Source organism: Geospiza fortis, unplaced genomic scaffold (genome assembly GCF_000277835.1).
Source record: "Geospiza fortis unplaced genomic scaffold, GeoFor_1.0 scaffold121, whole genome shotgun sequence".
Lineage (NCBI taxonomy): Eukaryota > Metazoa > Chordata > Aves > Passeriformes > Thraupidae > Geospiza > Geospiza fortis.
In genome coordinates this window covers 1,190,967-1,212,681 of record NW_005054346.1, presented here as the reverse complement: position 1 = coordinate 1,212,681, position 21,715 = coordinate 1,190,967, and the positions used below count along the sequence as shown (strand labels likewise).

General features: G+C 38.0%; 1 protein-coding gene across 1 annotated transcript in view; it reads right to left on the bottom strand.

Moving 5' to 3' along the window:
- Positions 1-19,265, bottom strand: part of NCOA2 (nuclear receptor coactivator 2) — a 178,756-nt gene extending 159,491 nt beyond the window's left edge. The window contains exon 1 of the mRNA XM_005423029.2: positions 19,165-19,265. The gene's annotated coding sequence lies outside the window, so the exon portion shown is untranslated. The remainder of the gene's footprint in view (positions 1-19,164) is intronic.
- Positions 19,266-21,715: the final 2,450 nt, after the last annotated feature.

The following is a 21,715-nucleotide window of genomic DNA, read 5'->3' as shown; positions in this document are numbered from 1 at the left end:
CTGCTGCAACTACAGACAGCTCAACTTCAGGTTAGCAGCATTCATTTCCTAACACACAGAGGTCATCAAAGAACTGACTTACCAAAACCATTTCCTTTGCAAGTAAATTCTCAAGAGAGTCCTGTTAGAATAAGATTCATGATGAACCTTTGAGTGAGACTGAGGATCACCTCGAGACAAGGCACTGAACAGGCCTGGCAATTACTACAAGTATTTAAAACCATAATCTGGTGTGGGCAAGTTGGCAGTTTTACAACTTGAGCTCCTGTGACCAAAGGAAAATGGCACAGTAGTGGCTATTCCTTATTTCGGAATCTCCCTTTCATCAACATAGTCTGAAAAAACATGTCCAACACCATCATCTCACCCTCATATGTAACAAGCATTTTTCAAATGTCTCGCTATCTTTGAGAAAAGGAAAACAAAAATCTGACTCAATTCTACCCTACTTAACTTCTTACACTTGTTAAAGCATTAAATAATGTTTCTTACTCTCCACTACCATTCCCTAAGATATTCTTGTGAAAAGAGGCTGAGAGCTGGTGTGTGTCTATAGCATGAGCTATGGGAACACCAAAGGACTCCATTGCATTTAGTTCCTTCTTAGGAGGCGCTTCCCAGACACATTGGGAAACAAGGTGGCAGAAGCAGGCTTTCACCTGTTTGTCAAGGATTCATAAACTGCCATGAAATAACATATATAAACAGAATCTAGCTAAATCAGTGAAAAAAATTTAAATTGCACACTTGATTATGGATAACAGGACTCTGCTCCTTAAGGCAGTATCACACGAGTTTCTCAAGGGCCACCAAAAGGTGATAAAAAGAAAAACGGATTGTTAAGTTCTTCATGTGGTCGACAGCTTCTCTACCAGAGTAAGATACTTTCTATTCTTTTTTCTAAAGTCTAAAAAAATGGTTGAACCTTTTTAGGTCATGTTTTCGGTAAGCTTCTCTGCTCTGCACAGCCATTTAAATTACAAGTACATTTTGTGGTAAAATTTTAATCTACTAAAATATAAATGTGCACAAAAGAAAAACAATTAAGCTTCATCTGCAAAATATATTAAAGCTGCCAATATAAAGTGCACACATGTAAAATTAAGCCTGTAAAAATATATAATGAAAGACATCTGGCACAAGTGTCAGCCTTCACATGCTTGTTTTGTCAGCTGTCAAATCATGGTAATATACGATGGTAAAAGGCACACTGACAGCAACATTCCTGGTATTTTAAAGAACAATCATAAAATGCATGCATCTGCATTGCTACCAAAGTAATTGAACAGGGCTGGTGGTCCACAGAAAAATATTAATGCTTAATGCTTCTGAATCTCAAATTAAACTCTGTCCCAAATATTTCTTTTCCACACAAGGCTTTTTGAAAGAGTTACCTGGAGTTATTGCATGAGTTATTACTCATGTAAGCCTTTACAGCTATTGTAGGTAAATACTGTTCCTAAGCAGCAAATGACATGGGGTCAAGGAATGCTTGCTATTCATTGTATACTTACCTTTGTCAATAAGAAAACTATTTTAAAAACATATGTAAGAGGGACAAAAAATTCCTCCCAATAACTCCCTGCTTGACTCCATCTCAAAGAGTTAATTATTTTGATATATCTTGCTGATTTTAAAAAGCAATGTTTTTCCTCTACATCAAACACAAGTTCCAGTTACACTTTGTACTTGAGCACACGAAGCACTAAAACCTCAGGATGTGGTCCCATTACCATCTTATAGTCCATACAGACTAACAAGAAGTTGGAAGGAAACTGAAAATATTATATCGATATAAGTTTTGAACTTAATTTGTTTCTTTAAAATAATGATTGAGAGCAACCATTTGTACCATGGGACAAAAATGAAAGCTGTCCAAGATTATGCTACCTAGCTGAAGACTTTATATATCATTATAGTCATCATCTCCTGGAAACCAAAGGAGCAGTAGTAATAAGAGTTAGTCATTAAGACTCCAACCTAGCTTCCTGTTAAATATATAATCATGTTGCAACAAAAACACATTACTTTTAAATAACCATTCCTTAAAAAGTATGCCTGAATTTTTTCTGCTGTAGCCAGGAAGCTGAATCAGGTCTGCATTTATTCACATACCAGGCACACTGTGACATTTTATTTAAATGTTGAGGAAGGTGAATGAAGAAAATTTTCACTAGAAACTAAATTTGCAGTTCGGTTGTTGGGATCCTTTTAATTTGCAAAGTTAATTTCTGCCTTGATGTTATGAAGTAGAAAAGTTTTAGTCTCTCTGAAAATTACTTTCAAGACAGAAGAGGAGACAGTTAGACTTAAGGGATAAAACTACAACTTGGCTTTCACAGACACTGCAGCAGGCACTGGATTTGGTGAATCCCAGTGGAAGTGATGGGCTTTCCTAACCCCAGTAGGAAAATTTTATTAGGTGTCATTTTATAATGTAAGTTGAAGCAAAGTCTTCCAACCACTGAAATTCAGAAACAATGAAGCCTAGGCTAAAACTGGCTGAAGTACAACTGGCCTCACCAGGAGTATCAGACCTGGCCAAGGCATCTTCTACCACACAGAAATCTGATGCGCACAAAACTGGCCAATAACAGCTTGAGTTTGTGACACCTGCCTCTACTACACTGCCATGCAAAGGACTTTTCCCCTCAATCATTTTACTGAGTAACACTTAGTACAGACTAACTGCATAAATCTCACTGCTTTCACTCATCCAAACAGCAACTAAGCACATAAGAAAAGTTCTCATAGTGGTGTAAGCCTACAATCACTTGTGGCTAAAAGATATATATACATACATCTCACTCTTTTCAGTAAGTTTTTGTTATCACCATGACTATTAAAATGAAGCTTTCCACATGAGCAGCAGCTCAGTGAAATATTACTGCCACTTCAAATGCTTTCTGTATAATATCAAATACCACCACGGTATTTAATCAGATTGATTATCTGAGGCTGAAACAAACAACTTGCAGCACTGACAGTCAAAATCATTATGTTAGATATGGGGAAGGACAAATGAAGGCCTGTACTGATCCACTGCCAGAGAACACTGTACATTTTCTTTCTGCTTCTACCTTGAAAATCAAGAGACTGAGGAAAAAGAAAAAGGATGTTAAGATATGACATTTTGGCTAATTCAAAGATGAAAATTAAGACTAGAGCTATCAGCAGTAACTTTAATTTGGTACAATGAAGCTATCTCTAACTTGCATATTTAACCTGAATTTCTCAGTGTATGGAGTTTTTCACACTTTTCTAAAAAGAAAGGGAGGTGTAAATTTTAAATATCCATATACATTATAGAAGATTATATTAATACTGTACATGTCTTTTTCAACAGATTTTGAAGCACATAAAACAGTGTCTTCCTATAACTTATCTTCTGATTTTTAATCTAAGAAGTCTTAAAGCTCATAATCCCTCTGCTGCATGAAAAGGTGTTTCAATCCCCAGGTGACAAGCAGAGACTAAGGAGCATGGAAATTTAGCTTGACAAAGATGCACTTGACTGACTTTGTGCCCTCAGCCATCCCTAATTTTGCTCTCCCATAATGATTTTCTGATGCCACACAAGGGCTGTCAACAGGTAAGGTCCTTCTTTCACTAACAGGATGACAGTCATATACCTGATGATGTAATTTTGATACTCTGCAGAAGCACAGTTCCTTTGGGGCAGTGGAAGGGCAAACACACACACTATCCCACAAGCACACACAAACATGTTTTATCTCAGCCATGATCACATGGGTTTCACTTCCTTCAGAAACCAGACTAAAAAGGACAAAGGTAGAGAAGATACATAAATGCACAACTACCAAATTCATTTATTCTCACACCTTTTTTATCTCTCTCCTGATCACTTCCTCAGTAATTTTTGGTAAACCTTCCCTGTTACATTGTACCAATCATCAAAGAGAAGCTTGGGAAATATTCTGGCATCCATGTAATTCTTGTAAAAACACTAGGAAGTATAATCCTCTCAAAACAAGGATCCTAGGGAACTAGGGAAGCAGTATTTTGGCTTTTTACCAACCATTTCACAGCAAAGGTAATTAGTAAGTTATATACACTGGAACCAACACCAGCACAAATCCAGCTTCCCTCACTGCTTGCTCTCTCTTCTAATGATGCCAAGATCGTGACAGGCTTACTTAACATGGCTATTGTTTCCAGTTTCAAACCCTTATACTTAATTAAGTTTGAGCTCTAGATGATCTGTCTTAAGCAGCCAAACAAACCAAAAATACTCCAACTCCATTACCTCACCTTCTTCCCCCCTTGCTATAGCAACGATGCATCAGAAACAACTTCAGAAGGATTTCATTTGTGTTGAACAGCTAGGATTCGGTAAGGGCATGTGATAAGACACTTTCAAAATAAATTATACCGCATAACATATGTTTCAGTAACAGTAAGCACCCAAATTCTGGTCAGTCTTTTAATATCAAAAGAACATTATGTATCAGGAGCAAAAGTTTGTGACAGAAGTCATCTGAAAAAACAACTAGATGAGTAATAAGTTGCATTTCATGCATATTCGGTACAGTCTTCCATCACCTGACAAACTGGAAGAGCTGGCCCTCTGTCTCTTAGCACAAAAAGCTATTGCCTTTTGGGATCAAAATCATCAGACATTTGCAAATGCTTTAAAAGTTTTACATAATACATAATCACACATACACCCCCATCCTAAAGGAATTCCATGATTTCCGTTCAAATGCTGAAAAGATTTGGAAGAGCTGAAAAGACCGAGACAGTGATCAGCATCTCAATACTCCTTTCAAGAGCCAACAGGAAATGATAACTAATGAAAACTCCAAATATTTTTAATACAGGAAAATATGTCCAGCTTTGACAACCAAAGCAGTCGTGGAATAAACACTTCCATCTTCAGTAGCTGCTAAAACAAACACTCTTTTACAGGCTTTGACAGAGAACAGAATTCATTTCCCCTTTACAGCTGCAGTGTTTCAAAGTCAGTTAAACATCAATGTGACAGCCTTACTTGTGAGAGCTCAGACATTTACTGTATTATCTTAGCTGGACATGAGCAGAAAGCAGAGACTGTGAAGGCAGAGAAGCCAGGAGGGAGAGAAGGAAATCAAGATTGTTTTTCTTAAACACCTTATGAAGTGTCCATCTTAGTTTTTGAGAGAGAGTTACTTTTCTTGTTCATTTATTCTGCATTTAAAGACTCAACTAATACAAACACAGCACAGATCTGGAAGGCAAAAAGTTCACTAGGATGGAGCTTGTTTGCACAGATACTACTGAGCTACCAACTTCTCACTCTGTCATAGTGTGCTTCTACAAATGAAACCCAGAGTTTACTAAGCTATCATCAATGCCTACAAATTAAACTATCTTATTTGCTGCTAGTCATCACCCTACTGATTTTCTCATTAATATCTAGAAGACACAGTTTAGTCTCTCACCCTAATTTCTGCCATTGACTTTCCTGTACAACCCCTACCTCACAAGACCATTGTGAACCTTAACATATATTAATTTCACACAGAGCAGCAAGCATGCTAAGTACTTAATAGTTAGGAATACTGGCCAGATGTCAAACCAACCCTAACAACGGCACAGGCCACTAAATTGAGGATCATGAACAAAGATTAGACACTAAATAACTGCAGTAGCCATTTGCAAATTGAGGTTCTGTGGAAAGCTGGCTGCTCACATGATTATGGTCCTGTCTACTTCCAGGTGTTCAATTACATTAAACGAAATTAAAAATACATCAATACATGTTCTTACTACTGGTTTCACATGAAAGCAGTTGTTGCCATTGGGGGAAATGCTGTGATCACAAAGAGAAAATGTCTTATGAATTACTTACACAAATGGTTTGCTGAGTGACTAGCTCTTTCATAACAAATGATTACAATAATGAAAAGTTTTCCATTTGGATTCCATATTTATCACTTCTCTGTGCATGCTATAAGCAAGGTTGAAAAAAAAAGAAAAACCTGCATTTCTCTTTTATATTCTTAGTGGTGTTTTGTACATAAATACTGAAGAAAAGGCACATCTGAAATACAGCTTAAACTACAGATCTACTGTTAAAAATGAAATGGAGAGAAAACAGTAGCTAGCAAAAACAAACCACTGTCACATGAAACAGTCTGTGTAAATTATGTTATTACGTGGTATTCTTTTTTTCTTCTTTGAGCCAAGTTGGAATTTTAGAGCAAGTCTGAGGATTTGTGGCCATTTCATTTGGCAAAACATGTAACCTTATATTCAGGAAATCTCCAAATCTCAGCTAATCAGAGTTTGAGAGCCACCTTTCACCTTCTGAAGGGTCACTTCAGTTAAGGGGAAGAGAAATCAAGATGGACTTCATCTGTCAATAGTAAAATCACTCTTCTTCACTCTTCATAGGAGCCAAAATCTGAGGATTTCTATTTCACAGTAATACTTTGAAGTTTCTGTCTGGCCATTGACTGACTGACTCCCCACACTCCCCTAAGACACTCTGGTTAATATTTCCCCCCTAGCATAAAAACAAGAGAAGGAAATAAAACCCTCCCTAACAAAAGCTTTTTCACCTGTGCTTCTCTAAGCCACCCTCTTCCCCAAAATCTCAAATGAGTGACCTCCAGGGAATGCTGCCCAAGCCACACTCAGGAGATGAGCTGGCCTGTAACTCTACCTACCACAGAGAGATGGTGTGTTTTGATTTAACCATTTGCTTGTTAAATCTTAGTGTTTGGAGGGCTGCAGAGGTTTTTCAGTGCTGTTCAGCTGCACTCTCGCCACTCCAGCACCACTATTTTTAGTAACCAGCAAATAGGAGCCTGTAGGACCTCTCCTATCACCAGAAAGCTATCCAGCTTGAAGTGGACAAGCAGCCCAGCTCATGCATGCTAGCAATTCTTCAGATAGAGGCTTGCAAGCCCAGCCCTGCCTGCTTCTGCGCAACTAGCACTTCATTACATCCATTTTAATGCAGGAGAGGTCTTTTTTTTTTTCCTTTTGTAAACAAACCTTTGATCAGAATACTGTAAAATAAACGTGTGTCCTTTCTCTCTTTCTTAACCACTACGTTAGTTACATATGTGTCAGCTCTTAGAGAGCACAAAAAAACTCTCATATCCTAAAAAATTCCCTTCCCCTACATGTGTACAAAACTGATGACCATGCTGTTTTACCTAGTATTTCTTCCCAAAATTGAAAATCCTCAGATTTGGTCAAGACTGCAATTTCTGTATCAATTACCACCTTCAGAAACATGATACAAAACATTGAAATACAATTCAAAATTTATTTCAAATTGATACATATCGAATGACACCATAATAAATATAGCTGCATTAATTTTAAGAAGGAACAAAAATTCTCAGAAGCAACAGTAAGTAAATTCTGTTAAATATGCAATTTGAACTATGTATAGACCCAGTTACTCAGAAATCTTAAGTGAAATCCAGGCACGTGGTGTGTGGCAATGGAAAGTTCTGTAGGACAGGCTACACTCAGAACAGTGCTGGAGCCGAGCCCACGACTCATGTCAAAACTGATGGTAAAAAGTCCTGTGAATTTTCTCAGTATAAGCAAGGCACACTGCACAGCTTGTCTCCATTCAATACTCCTCATCATTAAAAATTATGCATTATGCTAAGATTTCATTGTCTTAATTTATATCCTGTGACATCACAAACTATAGATGTTTTTTAAAAATTCAACTTAACTTGTAAGACAGAGGAGTAAGCTGGGATATGACTAGTTCTGTTATGACTTCTAAAGGTGAAGTGTGGCTGAAAAAAATGTAACAGCAACAAGTACCAAATTTCCAATATAAAATAGTGAAAAGTAAAATGTTAGTGAATTAATTTTTAACTGAAAATCCCCTGCTTTTACTCCCCCAAATTCAAGTTACTAAATAACTGCCAAATACTCCCTTCATGTATGACACAGCATAAAACAGTTGAGTACTTGTATTTCAGTAATTTGCAAATTAATTTTAAATGCTTTGGCAGGATAAACTTTACATGCATAAACTTGCAAAATATACAAGCTGCTTCTTTATCTACTTATAAAAAGCAGAACTCCCTTCAGTTCCAGTCACGTGAATTATATTTCATAATCAATTTTATTATGAAAAAAATACAGATTCTTCCTGTTGGGGCACAAAACATTTATGCAAATAGAAGAAACACAAAACAAAAACTTCTCCATGTGTAAATAACACTGACGACCAAACAAATAATAAACCTCTAACCCCAACTCCCCCCCCCCAGTTAAAGAAGGCATTTCCCCCTTATCCCTCAAAAAAAGAAAAAAAAAAAAAACCAAAAAAAAAACCCCAAAAAAAAAACCCAACCAAAAACCTTAATTACCACCCTACAATTTCAACCTTAAGTGAGATCTTAAAAATAAGCCCCATTCATACAAGACCTTAGTCATCAGGTCACAATCCTAATTTAAAACAACAAATTTTCCCTTTTGGTTCCATTATAAGGTGATAGCTAGTACCTCTAGCAATTTAAAGACATCCCATTTTCCTTGAGGTTAACCAGACAGCAAATCAAATAATCCCACAGAGGATTCAGAGCAGGCTTGACCCATTATTGAAGTGTTAAATTAGAATTTCAAAGAGTAACTCCATAGTCACCCTTCACAGGGATAATTTTTAATTCTTCTCCTGTGAAATGTGAAGTTAAGTCAATACTTGGTGTTTTATCTCATAACAAAAGCAGACAAAAATACTGCTAACTCAAAACAATCTAGGTTGATTCTTGTTTAATAAAACAGCAAAAGGCCACTGCTTCAATGTTTTAATAGGCAAGTTCTCTCTAGCATTTTTTTACAATGTCAGTATTCAATCACATTGGTAGAGAGATGCAGGCATTTTATTTACATTTTATGAAATCAAATACATAAATACATTTATTTTCTCAACACAATCCACAAATGCCAATGAATCTGAATTTTGCATATGGAGAAAATAATGAGGATTGACCCCATTTTACAGCTAAGAAAATGAGGAACTTAAGCTCAAGTGATTTGTTTAGCACGCTTCTGGCAAACCTAGCACTGAAGAATAAGCCCCTGGTTCTCTAGCACCAGGTCCATCCCTGCTGTTACCTATGCAAGTTCATTCCCATGGGTAACATTATAGGGAAATTTCAGTCACATGCAGGGGCAAATATTCCGAGTCCCCAAATTCTCAAAAAAGTTCCTGACACCTTATGTAAACTATTGGTGGAATTAAAAAAAAAAAACAACTGTCAACAATATGTTCAATTTTTGTAGCTGACCTCAGCCAGCCTATATAAATCATTTTAGCTGCGTGCTCAACACAAGAGCAGAGGCTTAGCACAGCAAGAGCCACAGAACCCGTCACCAGCGTGGTGTAAGAATGGTTGGTATCACCTGGTATCCTAAACAAATCAACAATTCAGAACTAAAAACTGACACTGCAACCAGTACAAATTACAACATAGAAAAAAGCACAAAAACCCCCCATATTTTTAATTATTAAAATATGCAATAAAAAGTCTCATGTTGTTGCAGATTTATTCTCCTCAAGACATAGTCTGTGTAAGAAAATACCAGTTCCCTTTTACTCACTTCCTTCCCTGCCAGTGGTAAGCAAAATCATTTAAAAACCAATAAAACACAATGTTGTCTTTACATTCAGCTAATGCGAGTGAAATATTAGCAGAAGCAGGCTTGACCTAATATTGGATTTTACATTTTCATCTTTCCTGTACTGCCAGTTAGCTCAAACTTTCTGCAAGAAACCTTATTTCCCTTCTCAGAATCTCATCTCTTAAAAAAAGTCCCTACTCCCCTGAGGAAATTCTAAGGGCAGGGTCACAGCCGTCCTTTCTCAGCTTCCGCAATACAACTTAAGTAGAAATTATTTACACAAGTGTAACAGAACTGAGTACAGCTCATTTATGAAGAAGTTACCACTATGCTTATACAGCAATATTTCCACAAAATCAGAACAGTAAGACAGTCTCCAAATCATGTCAACCGCAAGAAAAGTTATAGCTTATGGCCCTTCCCACCATAACACAAAGTACTCCCTAATGGGTTTAAATTTTTAAGAGTTCAGTTCTACCACTGCTGGGCACTTTATACATAGTTCACATTTTTACTTCTCAATTGCTCTGAGATATCTAAATAGGTCTCATTTTGATCTTTTCAGGTTTTCAAAAATTCATCAGTTTTACACAAGAAAATACCTCGCACTGACCTTAGCAACAGATTTGGAAAGAAAAGATGGCACAAGCAGTGGCAACCACGTGAAACTTTAATTGTATTACATCTTTGTAGTCAAATGCATCCATTTAACTATGGACAATCATACATCTGATACAAGGAGCAGAGCTGTGTCTATAATGAATTTTTTATTTCAGCCACTGAATAGAAAAAACACATATTTAAAAACTGCTACAAGTTGTGCAAATAGTCAATTCATCAGGAAAAAAATGCCCTTGTTTCAGATAACTTACTTCACGTCGAAGTAGGGTAAGCTATTCAAAGCATTAAGAACATCCACAAGGGGATGTAATTGCTAAATATATCTGTGAATGTATACCTTAGCTTCCTTTGCAGTACCTTCTCTGAGAAGAAAACCTTATGGGTAGCAGATAAATAAATTACATCTATAAAAGTAGGCATGAGAAGAAACTACTGCCCTTTACTGTAGGACACATGAAACAGATAGGATGCTCACCTCCAATGTAGGAAAATCACTTCTCTGACAAAGTATTTACACATCAGTAAAAAAGCAGAGTTATCCCAGAGGCAGAAAGCTCTGCTCAGAAACACTGAGCAGCCCAGAGAAAGAAGCCATCTCCTGAGAGGAAGGAGACCCAAAAGCAAATCTCTGCTCTGAATCAGGAGCAGCGCAATTTCCTCCTCCATCTTGTTGAGCAGCCAGATCCCAGTGCTCAGAAGGCGGAGGCCTGCTGCTATCAGCCCTGTAGCCTCTCCCTGCCTCAGCAAAGATGGGTGCAGCCCCAGTGCCCAGGCCTTTGCATTTGGTGCATTTGCAGGCACAGCCCCTGTAGCAGTCCTGGGTGAAGAGGGTGACACTCTGGGCCACAGCTGTAGAACACCGGCCACCTGCCTGTTCCCAGCTTGGCACAGTGGGGAGAGGCAGGGCTACCCTGGGCCCAGGAGCAGCCAAGGAGTGAGACCAGAGGCCAGGGAGCAGGGAGCCATCTGACCCATCAGCTGTCCCTCTACCCAGGGCACAGCCTGTGCCACTGAGATGGTGGCCCTGCAAGGGACCTCTCCTTGCACCCTGCAGCAGCTCCCACTCAGAGCTGTACCTGTGGCCACACAGGCACCTTTCCTGTGGCTTACTGACTGTTAAGTCTTGCTGTGACTCTAGCCTTGAAATCCAAAACTTCATTTCAGAATTTCCTAAGTGAGCCATTACAGCATTTCTGATTAGCAGGGACTTTCACCCCCTTCCTCAATGAAGCTACTTATGAAATTCCAGCCAACTCATTAACAGCTTTACGCTAGCCAAAAATAAATTTTCAGTAAGCAATTCCACTTCAAAATACACACATACAAGTTTAACTCTCTAGAAAGAGTCTCACAATCATGGATCAAATTGTCCTGACACAAAACATGGGACTATCCCAAAGCTTTATGAGATTGTATCAGAAGACCACAAACCAGTTTTCCTGGAAGCTAGGGGCAGAAGGAAATAACTCAGAAACGCGTGATGAAGCAAATAAGAGGACGAGTAAGTAAGATGCAGCTTTGATAACTACTGTTACTGGAATCACGCTCAGCAGCAGCAGGCTGCTAGGGTTTTTTTCCCCCTTTAAGTGCCCACAATACCTAAAACAGGACCAGAGCACCATATGCATGGTTCCATGCCTGTATTTAAAAATAAATACTATTGTGAAACATATGTGCTATATACAAAGCAGATTTGGCACTAACCAACTAAGGCTGAAAATTAATAGAACAAATCATTTAGGTTGTGGCACATGTGGCACACAGCCTGTGGTGTACAGTAGTGGTGGTAGCATGGTTGGGGTGTGACAGTGGTGGAATAGCAGGTGATATCTCATATAAGATGGCCTGGTTTGGGGCACTTTGGGTTTGGGTTTTTTTTTTTTTTTGCTTCTGTATATTTGTATTGAGTATGTTTTAAGTGTCGCAACAAGAGTGTTATACAATTTGACTTGCTGGTACTGGTTCCTCAAATATTTCAATGTTGATGTAGTGGGCTGACCATGGTCAGATGCCAGACACTCACCCAAGACCTCTCTCTCACTCCTTCCTGCAGATGGACAGGGGAAAGAAAGTATAACAATGAGTTCATCAGTTGAGATAAGGACCAGGACGGATCACCCACCAAACACCATCGCAGGCAAAACAGGTTAGAATCAGAGATATTAACTGAATTTATTGCTAACAAAATCAGAGAAGCATAATGAGAGGTAAAATAAAACCTTAAATACACCTTCCCCTCCCCCTTCCTTCCTTCCTTCCCAGCTCTGCCTTCTCCCCCATCAGGGCAGGAAGAGACAAAATGGGGGTTATGGCCAGGTCATCGCCTGCTGTCTCTGCCACTATTTAGGAAGTGAAGTCCTTCCCCTGCTCCAACATGGGGTCCCTCCCATGGGAGACAGTTCTCCAAGAACTACTCCAAAGTGAGTCCATCTCAGGAGCAACAGCCTTCCCCAAACTGCTGCAGTGGAGGTCACTCTTCCATGGGGTGCAGTCCTTCAAGGACAGGCTGTTCCCCTGTGGGTCCTCCACAGGATCACAAGTCCTACCAAAAACCTGCTCTAGCATGGGCTCCTCTCTCCATAGGTCTGCAGGTCCTTGCCTCGACCCTGCTCCAGAATGGGTCTCCCATGGGCTCACAGCCTCCTCTCAGGCACTGACCTGCTCCAGTGTGGGGCTCCTCCACAGGCTGCAGGCAGATCTCTGCATCCCCATGGACCTCCATGAGCACAGCTGCTTCACCATGGCCATCACCATGGGCTGCAGAGGAATCCCAGCTCTGGTGCCTGGAGCACCTCCTGCACTGACCTTGGTGTCTGCACACTTGTTCCTCTCACACATTCCCACCCTGCTCTTCTCTGCCCACAATTACAACTGTGCAAGGATTCAAGTATTTTTTTTCCTCTTCTTAAATGTTCTCTCAGAGGCATTACCAACCATTCTGAACTGGCCCAGCCTTGACCAGTAGCAGGTCTGTCTTTGGCACTGCCAGGGGTTACTGGCAGAAGTGCCAGTAACTCCCTGAGCATATTCACTGTTGGACAAGGAGAAAGCTTCTCAAAAATCTACCCATAACCAAAGCTCGGCCATGCAAACCCAATACAGCTGATCAAGAGCCTAGAACTTGGATATTGACAAAACAGTAAAGCTCATGAGGAAGGAAAGACTAAAATCACAGTCAGGGACAAGGAATATTTTAAACATTAGTAGTCATGCATCAAGCTCTATGTGCCATCAGCTGCAGACAAACCCTATTCCACCACAGGATACATTCTGGAATTTACATACTGTAACTCGAGACAGAAAAAGTTTTACATGAGTCTGTTCAGCGGGACTAAGCAATAAAAACACAGTTAACCAGGATCTGTGAAGAGAAGCCAAGCAAAAAACCACATCTGAAAACTGAAAGGCCATAAAAATTAACCCAAATGAAATTTCATGTGCTGGCCACGTACTTTTAGAGAAATGTTGATGGTTTTATCCCATTTTAAAATACTATTATAAACTGTGTCACCACAGAGTAGTTTCAAGCTCACAACCAGAAGAGAGAAATGTAGGGGATGTCTCACTCTCTTAAAGCAGTAAAATAGGCAACTAGAGATTGAAGGACAAAAGAATCCAAGGCAAAAAGGGATCTTCAATTCTATGTGTTACTCGTAAGGATAATGTTTTAAAGTTTAAGTGAGAACATTCAAATATAAGCTAAGAAAAACATGCTGAAAAAAATGTGAATAGAAACATTTTAATTCCTCCTGACACTACTACAGCTTCCCTCAAGGAAAAACCAAATTGCAATATCTACTATAAAACTAATTCTTTTCTCAGTTCTAATTTTAAATATTCCTAGTTTGCTTATTGTTGTCATTTTGAAAGATAGAGTTTGGTGTATAGAGAATGCTGTAGTTTATTGATTTGGGATTACTGAAGGAAGAAAAGTACTGATAATTAAACAAAGGCAAGAAACTAGACCATAAAAACAGATGTTGGAATAGGAGAACAGAGCATTTTCTTCATTTATCATGGCCACAGTTGCAAACAAAGTTTCAGCAACACATTTACACACATACTGTAACAAATACTGTGTACAGAAGAGTGCCAGTACCCTTTTTTTGGTTGTGGTGAGATGACTAGAGGAGGTTTCTGTAATATATTTGAATAGCTAGAGCCCTGCACAATGATACTGTAATACTCACCAATATTTCTAAATCATTTTCATAATACTGAACTTCTGTGATTTATTTAGGACCTTTCATCTGAATTTTTCAACATCCAAAGTTTGTTTTAAAAAGAAAACCTGTAATTTCTTGGCATCCAGTTAATATAAAAGCAAATTAATGAGAGAGAAACACATTGTACAAGACTTTGTATTATAATCATCTACAAATTTCCTTACCATTACAGCAGATAAGTCTTCTGAGCCTAACATCCCCACACTGTGGTATTAGAAAAAATCACCCACTTTAATGTACACAAATATCTATGAACTGCAAAGCATTGTACTATAATGCTGTCAAATAAACAGACTACTGGAATTCAATTTCCAGAAAGCCAAGGCAAAATCTACTGGCCTTCATCCGAAATACCAGTACCATTTCCAAGCCCTGGATTTAATTAATACTATTTACTGTCAAGAGCCAAGCCATGTAAATATTTCACTCTTCCCAATTCAGGGACTAAAGGCAGGCCCAGAGGAAAATCTGCCCAAGTAAATGCATCTCATCTTCTTTGATGATGCAAGTGCTCAGTTGTCCTGTTCTTGACCCCTCTAGAATTCCGAGGCTCCAATACTGGCGATACAATGTCATCAATCTATATATAAAATATACATTGATTTTCCACAGATGATAATGACAGCTATTTCTTCTGCTAACGCTAATACAGTATAACTTTGTCCATATAAAAAGGTTCCTATCAAGGTAAGAAATGAAAAATCTTAGCAAAGTCCATTACAAAGTCAAAACCAATATTTAAGAAGTGAATAAAATCAAGTTAGCAATCCCATTTCCTAAATATTTTTTATTTATCTCACTGAAACTGCAATGTTCAAAATAATCTTCCAGGATATAACTACATACAAAAGACAAGTTTCAGTCAATTGAATGAGCATTTTCAACAGTCCTGGATATATATTAAGTTTGGTTCCATCAATGCAGTAAAAAGTTCACTGACAGAGCATTCCATTTAAATCCGTTTACAGTAGTTAATGAGTTTTACATATACAAGAATAGTTTAATCCAGCTTTACAATGAATTTGAACATTGTGGCCTCAAAACTATGAAAGTACTTTAAAAGTATTTTCATTACTAACAAATCTAGTTCTGCTAGTTGCAAGCGTAAGATTTCTCTCTAGAGTACTCTAGATTTTAATAAAATTTAAAGGAAAGAAACGCAATATACTACATTTATGTAAATTTCAACTTTTCCACAACATAACATTTTTCATAAACTCCCAGTTCCAATTTTAGGGGAAAAAAGCTTTTAGGGGACAATTGTATAAATCTCAGTAGATGCTCATTTCCTAATACTTCAGTTCTCATCGTACCACCCACATAGAACTTCACTCTCAGATTAGAAGTACCATTTTAACGCTGATTACATTAAATTCACCACAATCAAGCATCCACTTTTACAAGCATCTTCATAGGCAATTCATGTTAACTAATGTCACTACTGAACGGCAGTGACTGAACACAGAATAATCTTAACACATTTCATGCAAGACACAACTCCACAGTTTTGAGGTCTAGCAATGAAAACACATTCCCTTTATTTATCACAAACCAATTCAACATAGATTAAGTATCCTGCACAGAGAAGACCAAACTCATTAAAGATTGCACATACCAATATTCTATTTAAGCTATTTCAGAAACACAGCTTCTGTGGGAATTAGGGTGCTCTGAACTGATTCCAGGGTTCTAGGTAAGCACCATTCCAGCCCTGCTTTGCAAGCTCACAGAAGCTAGCTCTGCCTTATTCAGGTTTGATACTTGTAATCTTCTCCAAGTTCCTCATTTGCATCCTTAAATTAATACCCAAAGCTCTAAAAACTTGTTTCAATATAAGGCAGTTTTATTTTCAGTATTGCACTTTATTTTCTGACAGCATTGCCTTTACACAAACATGTATTAGGAGAACACAGTCAAAAATGAGACATTTGTCAGAATTTTCTGTATCTACTACAGCTGTAAACAACAAGCACTATAACTCAGAATGAAAAGACACACAAGTATTTTCTATCACACTTGACACTAACTACAACACAAACAACAATGAAATCACTACAAAGTTAGATGGAAACAGACTCTCCAGATCAAGAGCGACAGAAAACTGAGATTTCTTTAATCTACGTTCTTTTTGCTGAGAAATATTCCTTACAAAGCAAATCACTTCATGAAAAAAGGAGAGAGAGATAAAAAAATGCTTTCTGACTGGTAACTTTTAGACTGGAAATTAAAACAGATTTTGTATCTGTTTGGGTTTTTTGCAAGTCTAAACTTATCATCATTCTAATTGCATCCCCTTTTTTGTGAGCACACAGCAGCTGCTACCCACTACCTCAACTAACATGAAAAACAGACCAAATAAGCTTTAACTAGTAGGTTCATTTTCCAAAAAACTTGATACAGTGGCAGACAAGCTGAATGTGCACAATTTCAGTCACAGTCGTGGTGCAGTCTCAAAACACACAGTCAAAACCAACATTTATAATTCCACAAGCAACACTAGTCAAAAGCCAAGACCCAGATTTCTTAAATGACACTCCAACTGATGTATCCTTCCAACACTAGTATAATTTCAGATGGGTATGCTGGTTAAAATATACAGCTACAGCTCTTTGAACTTGCAACAGAGAAGGTGAGCACGCAAGTATGTCAAATAATAAGACTGAAGCCCTAGATACTCAAAACTCAATAGAAAGACTTCCAAGGATTCAATGGAATCAAAATTTTAAACTATTCTTTGGCTTATGGAACCTACTTTTCCTGAACTGTCTATAATAGAAACACAGAGATAATCACACATTTTAAAGCAAAAGGATATTTTTAGTGAAAGCTACCTCTCTGCTTCATCCTTGCCCTATAAATCCTTTCATGACACCCAGTTTTTACAGTGGTTTATTCCTCATCACCATAGACTTCATATACAAATATCCATGTAATTTTTGCTCTTATTAAAGGTTTTGAACTTCCTAAACACAGAAACTGTGTTTCAGTCAGCATGTGTGAAGTTACCAAATTATTTTCTATCACTGTATCAACCAAATCTATAGTTTTGGTGCAGCATGTAGCAACACTAAGGAAAAGACAGGTTGTTTTCTTTCCTCGATATAAATTAATTAGGAAAAAACCCAAATAATTACATGGAAATTGCTTTTTATTTTCATATTTCCCTAATGCATTCATTTTTAATCAAAATTGAAATTGAGACAACTGAAAACAAGCATACGATCAACTTGACAACAAAATTTCATGTTCTCTATAGAGAATCCTGGGAGTGACATTCTTCTCTTTATTACATACACCTAACTAATTCTGAATGCTATTCACTAGGAAAACAATACTTTAGAGTATTTGCATTTTTTTAAACAATTTGCTTAAATGATTACAAAAGCAGATCATTATTGAGAAGACCTGCATAAGTACCTTATGATTATGCAGTCCAGGTAAGTAGTGTAAATAAATAATAACTAATATGGTGTAAGTAATAAGTGTAAATAAGTAATAACATCTCTGTGGCTAAGAATTTTCAAGTTAGTATAAAACAAAAACAAATTATTAACCAGAATTATAAACTTCATTGAATAGAATGAACTTCAGAGTGTTTTATCTGAACTGAAAAGAGAAAAGACAGAAAAAAGAAGTGGAAAACTGCTTAACCTGTTTTCTCATTCATTGATGCTAGAAAATTAGGAAAGTTTAAAGAAAAACATTGTTAATTTTCAAAAACTGCTGAACATAATTAACAAAAGAGGAAATGATACTTGATGTGGGCTTACATAATTTTACCCATATTTGGTTGGCATTTTATAAACAGTCATCCCCCAAACAACTAAAAACTCTTTCAGCAGGCTCATTTCCCACCTCTATATTTAGTGTGCAAGCCTCAAAAATACATATTTCTGACCTTAATAAGTCACTCTATGTGTTAAAAGACAACATTTATTCATGAGTACACTGAAAAGGTTCTCACATAAAATCTCAAATGCGTATTTGTTGTAAAAGATTTATACCAAATGAATACACTGATATATCAAACATACCTAAAAATAAAACCACAGCATTTATATTCTACTTTCTTTCACTGCACTACCAAACTATTATTAGTGTGCATTTAAACAATCCGCAGGGGTCTCTTTTTCTAATTCTCAGTGGTATTATCCCTTCTTGAGAGCAGAGTTAAACAGGCACAGCACTGCCTGATGGAGTCATAAGACAGTAATTCTTGAGCAACAAGCAGTTTAAGTCATCAGTGTCATTATACCAATTTCAACCCTCAATTTAAGTAATTTATTAGTGCACAGAGTTGGATGGAAAAGCTTGTATTATTTCATATTCAACCTTTGCCATAAGACAGACCATAATCAGCACATCTGAAAAATGTCAATTCCTTAGTTACAGTGTAAAATATCAAACAAACCTAATGAGAAAGGCTGAAGGGATCAACATGCAACATTGTTTCTCAGCACAAAGTCCCATTCCTGGTCCTGGCACCAAAGGAAGGACCCTCTGCTTCCATAACCAGTCTCACCATCATTTTCAAAGTTTCCAAAATATTAGTCTTCCCACTCAGTGCACAGTATCCCATGACACTTAAAACCAAGGTTTGTTCTGCTGTATCCACACAATCAATTTAAGACACCTCACATCAAACTCCCCAGTGAAGAAGATAAAACTGCAACACAATCCAATTAAATGCAATAGGATATAGACAACTCACCAAGAATCAGCGATGCAGACAACGATTTCTAGGGGCTGTGTATGCAGGGGGCCTCACTACTCAGATACATCTCAAGTATGCTAGGAACAAATTTGAGAGAAAAATATTAGTCTTTTTTTTTTGGAGATGGGCATAGAAGAACAAAAATATGATGTTTAGCACATTGCTGTTTTAAGCAAAACACAACGAGAGAAACACAAACTTTGTGGAGCATTATCTTTTCCAGACATAACTACAACCCCCTTCCAGTTGCACAATCACTCCAGTCACACAACTTCCTTTCTACCTGCTGCCTACTGCAAATTCACAGTGATAGCAGCTAACATGTTTACATTAACTTACACACTACACAGTCTCTATTTTCACTAAAGAATCTGTGAGAACTCTGAAAGTGCTTGGTTCCTTTTTTTGGTTGACTGCTTGATTTGACAGCACATTAGTTTCAAATCTCTAAAAAGGAGAAACTGGTGTTCTTTCAACCATTATTATAAGTTGCATGTACAGAAGCATGTTTCTTCTCTCAGCCTCCACTTACAATACTCCTGACCCAAGTGACAAGCATCAGTGAACAGAAAGCCTTTCTGGGCCTTTATGGGACATGGAGTCCCATAAAGCAGGAAAGAGTCCATAGAACAGAGACCATACATTGCACAGCAAAACAATTCCTTCAAGGGAAGAGGAGTGTGACACTGCCCACACAAATATTATACCTGAATTTCTGTTTGTAGGTCAAAGAGCACTTTATGACAAATGTATGCAAGCAAACCACCAAAGAAGAGTTTTCTACTTTCCTATTTTGACAAACAAAAAGGCAGAATATAAAGCAAATGAGAACAAAAATAAAATGAAAGGTACGCTACAGGAGTCATCAGCAAAAAAACCCCACCATACACTAATTACACCTTGAGAGTAGCAGAATTTAGAATCAACCTCTTTCTTTGCCATTTCTGCCATCTTACAAAAACCTTCTTCAAACAAACTCTGCAGAAGTTCTTTCAGTCACAGACAGGATACCACTACAGTAACAGACTATTTAGGGGCACCACTAACAAAGAAGTGTTCTTATATAAAATATACACACGGAAGATAAGCCTACATTATTTCCTCAGGAATGTCCAAAAAGCACACAAGCTCTGTGGATCACAAACTCAGGGCTTTGAGTGGGTCCTTGTTGGCAGAAAAAAAACATCTTGTCTTGGAATAAAATGTTAAGTAAGCTACTGTATCTTCTGGCAGTTCAGAGAGACAGCAAAGAGAAGCCACAGTCTCAGCAGCACGTGGGGGCTGCAGCCCCAGCCCACAGTGGGGACACCTTTTCCCCCCTGAGGGGCAGTAAACAGGACACTGCCTGTGCAAATAGGAGCATTTCCCACCCATCTCCTGTCTTTTACCTGCTGGGCACTAGTGAATGAGTACTCTACTACCATTTTGTTTCTTGACAACTAAGGTGGCTGCTCACTTTTATTTCCCTGCTGTTTTTCCCTATTTTTTGCATCCCACCTCCTGGTCTCTGTGGCCTCCAATAGAGCTGCTCAAGGAGTCTGTACACACGTCACGCGGCTCCTGACCATTACAGTAGTGTCCACAAAGGCCCACTGGAAAAGACAAGCTTTGCTGATTTTCATTTTTCTATTCATAAAACGCTTAACAATAATATTGTCTGAAAACAAAGACAATGCATTATAGCTTCAAAACACAAAAATACGACTAACAAGACCTCTCTTCCCAAAAAAACCTCTTGAATTATACGGCAACTAGCGACAGGCTCATGTACTTGAATAGATGTATTACCTAGTATATTTCTGATACATTTCTCTAACTAAACTAGACTGTCAGTGAAGAAAGGAAGTGATGAACGTGAAGTTATGGACAACAAAATGATCTGTTAGTCCTTTGCCTTCTCAAGCCCATTCTGGAGGCTGAAGAAGAAGCAAGCCAACTACCACCTATGCCTGTGCAAATTTACACCCAACCCACTACAATCAGGAGCTTCTTGGGAAGACCCTCAGAACTCAAGGGAACTACTCTTGCAAGAAGCCAGGTCTCACAGTGGCATAACTCTGTTAACAGTGGTGCACAAAGGCCCACATGAAGAGCAGATCACTGCCTCAAATAATACACTAATTATCAACATTACCTACAATATAAAAATGGAATGCACCACAGCCACACCTGCCATTTTCCAACACCACCATCTGATCCTCCATCCCACAAAGAGTAAAAGAAAACTGTTTTAAAGGTCAAAAAACCTCAACTAAAAACAATTTATATGGAACAGAACAACACACTGTCTTCTGACTTCAGAACACTTTACATCTTTATTTTCCATTTGTGCAGTTGCTTCTTTCCCTTCTGGTCTCCATTCCGGGTACCTAAGGTGTGTTTACCTCTGTGGTCCAGAAAAACACCATTGTGAAAAAAACACACAACATCAATGCTACACACTATAGTTAAGCTGAAAGGGAGTGGGAACTACCACTTTCAGACATACTTGGAAGAGATCATCCACAGCATGCAAGCTTAGTGAGCATGAACTTGGTGAGCTTAGAGA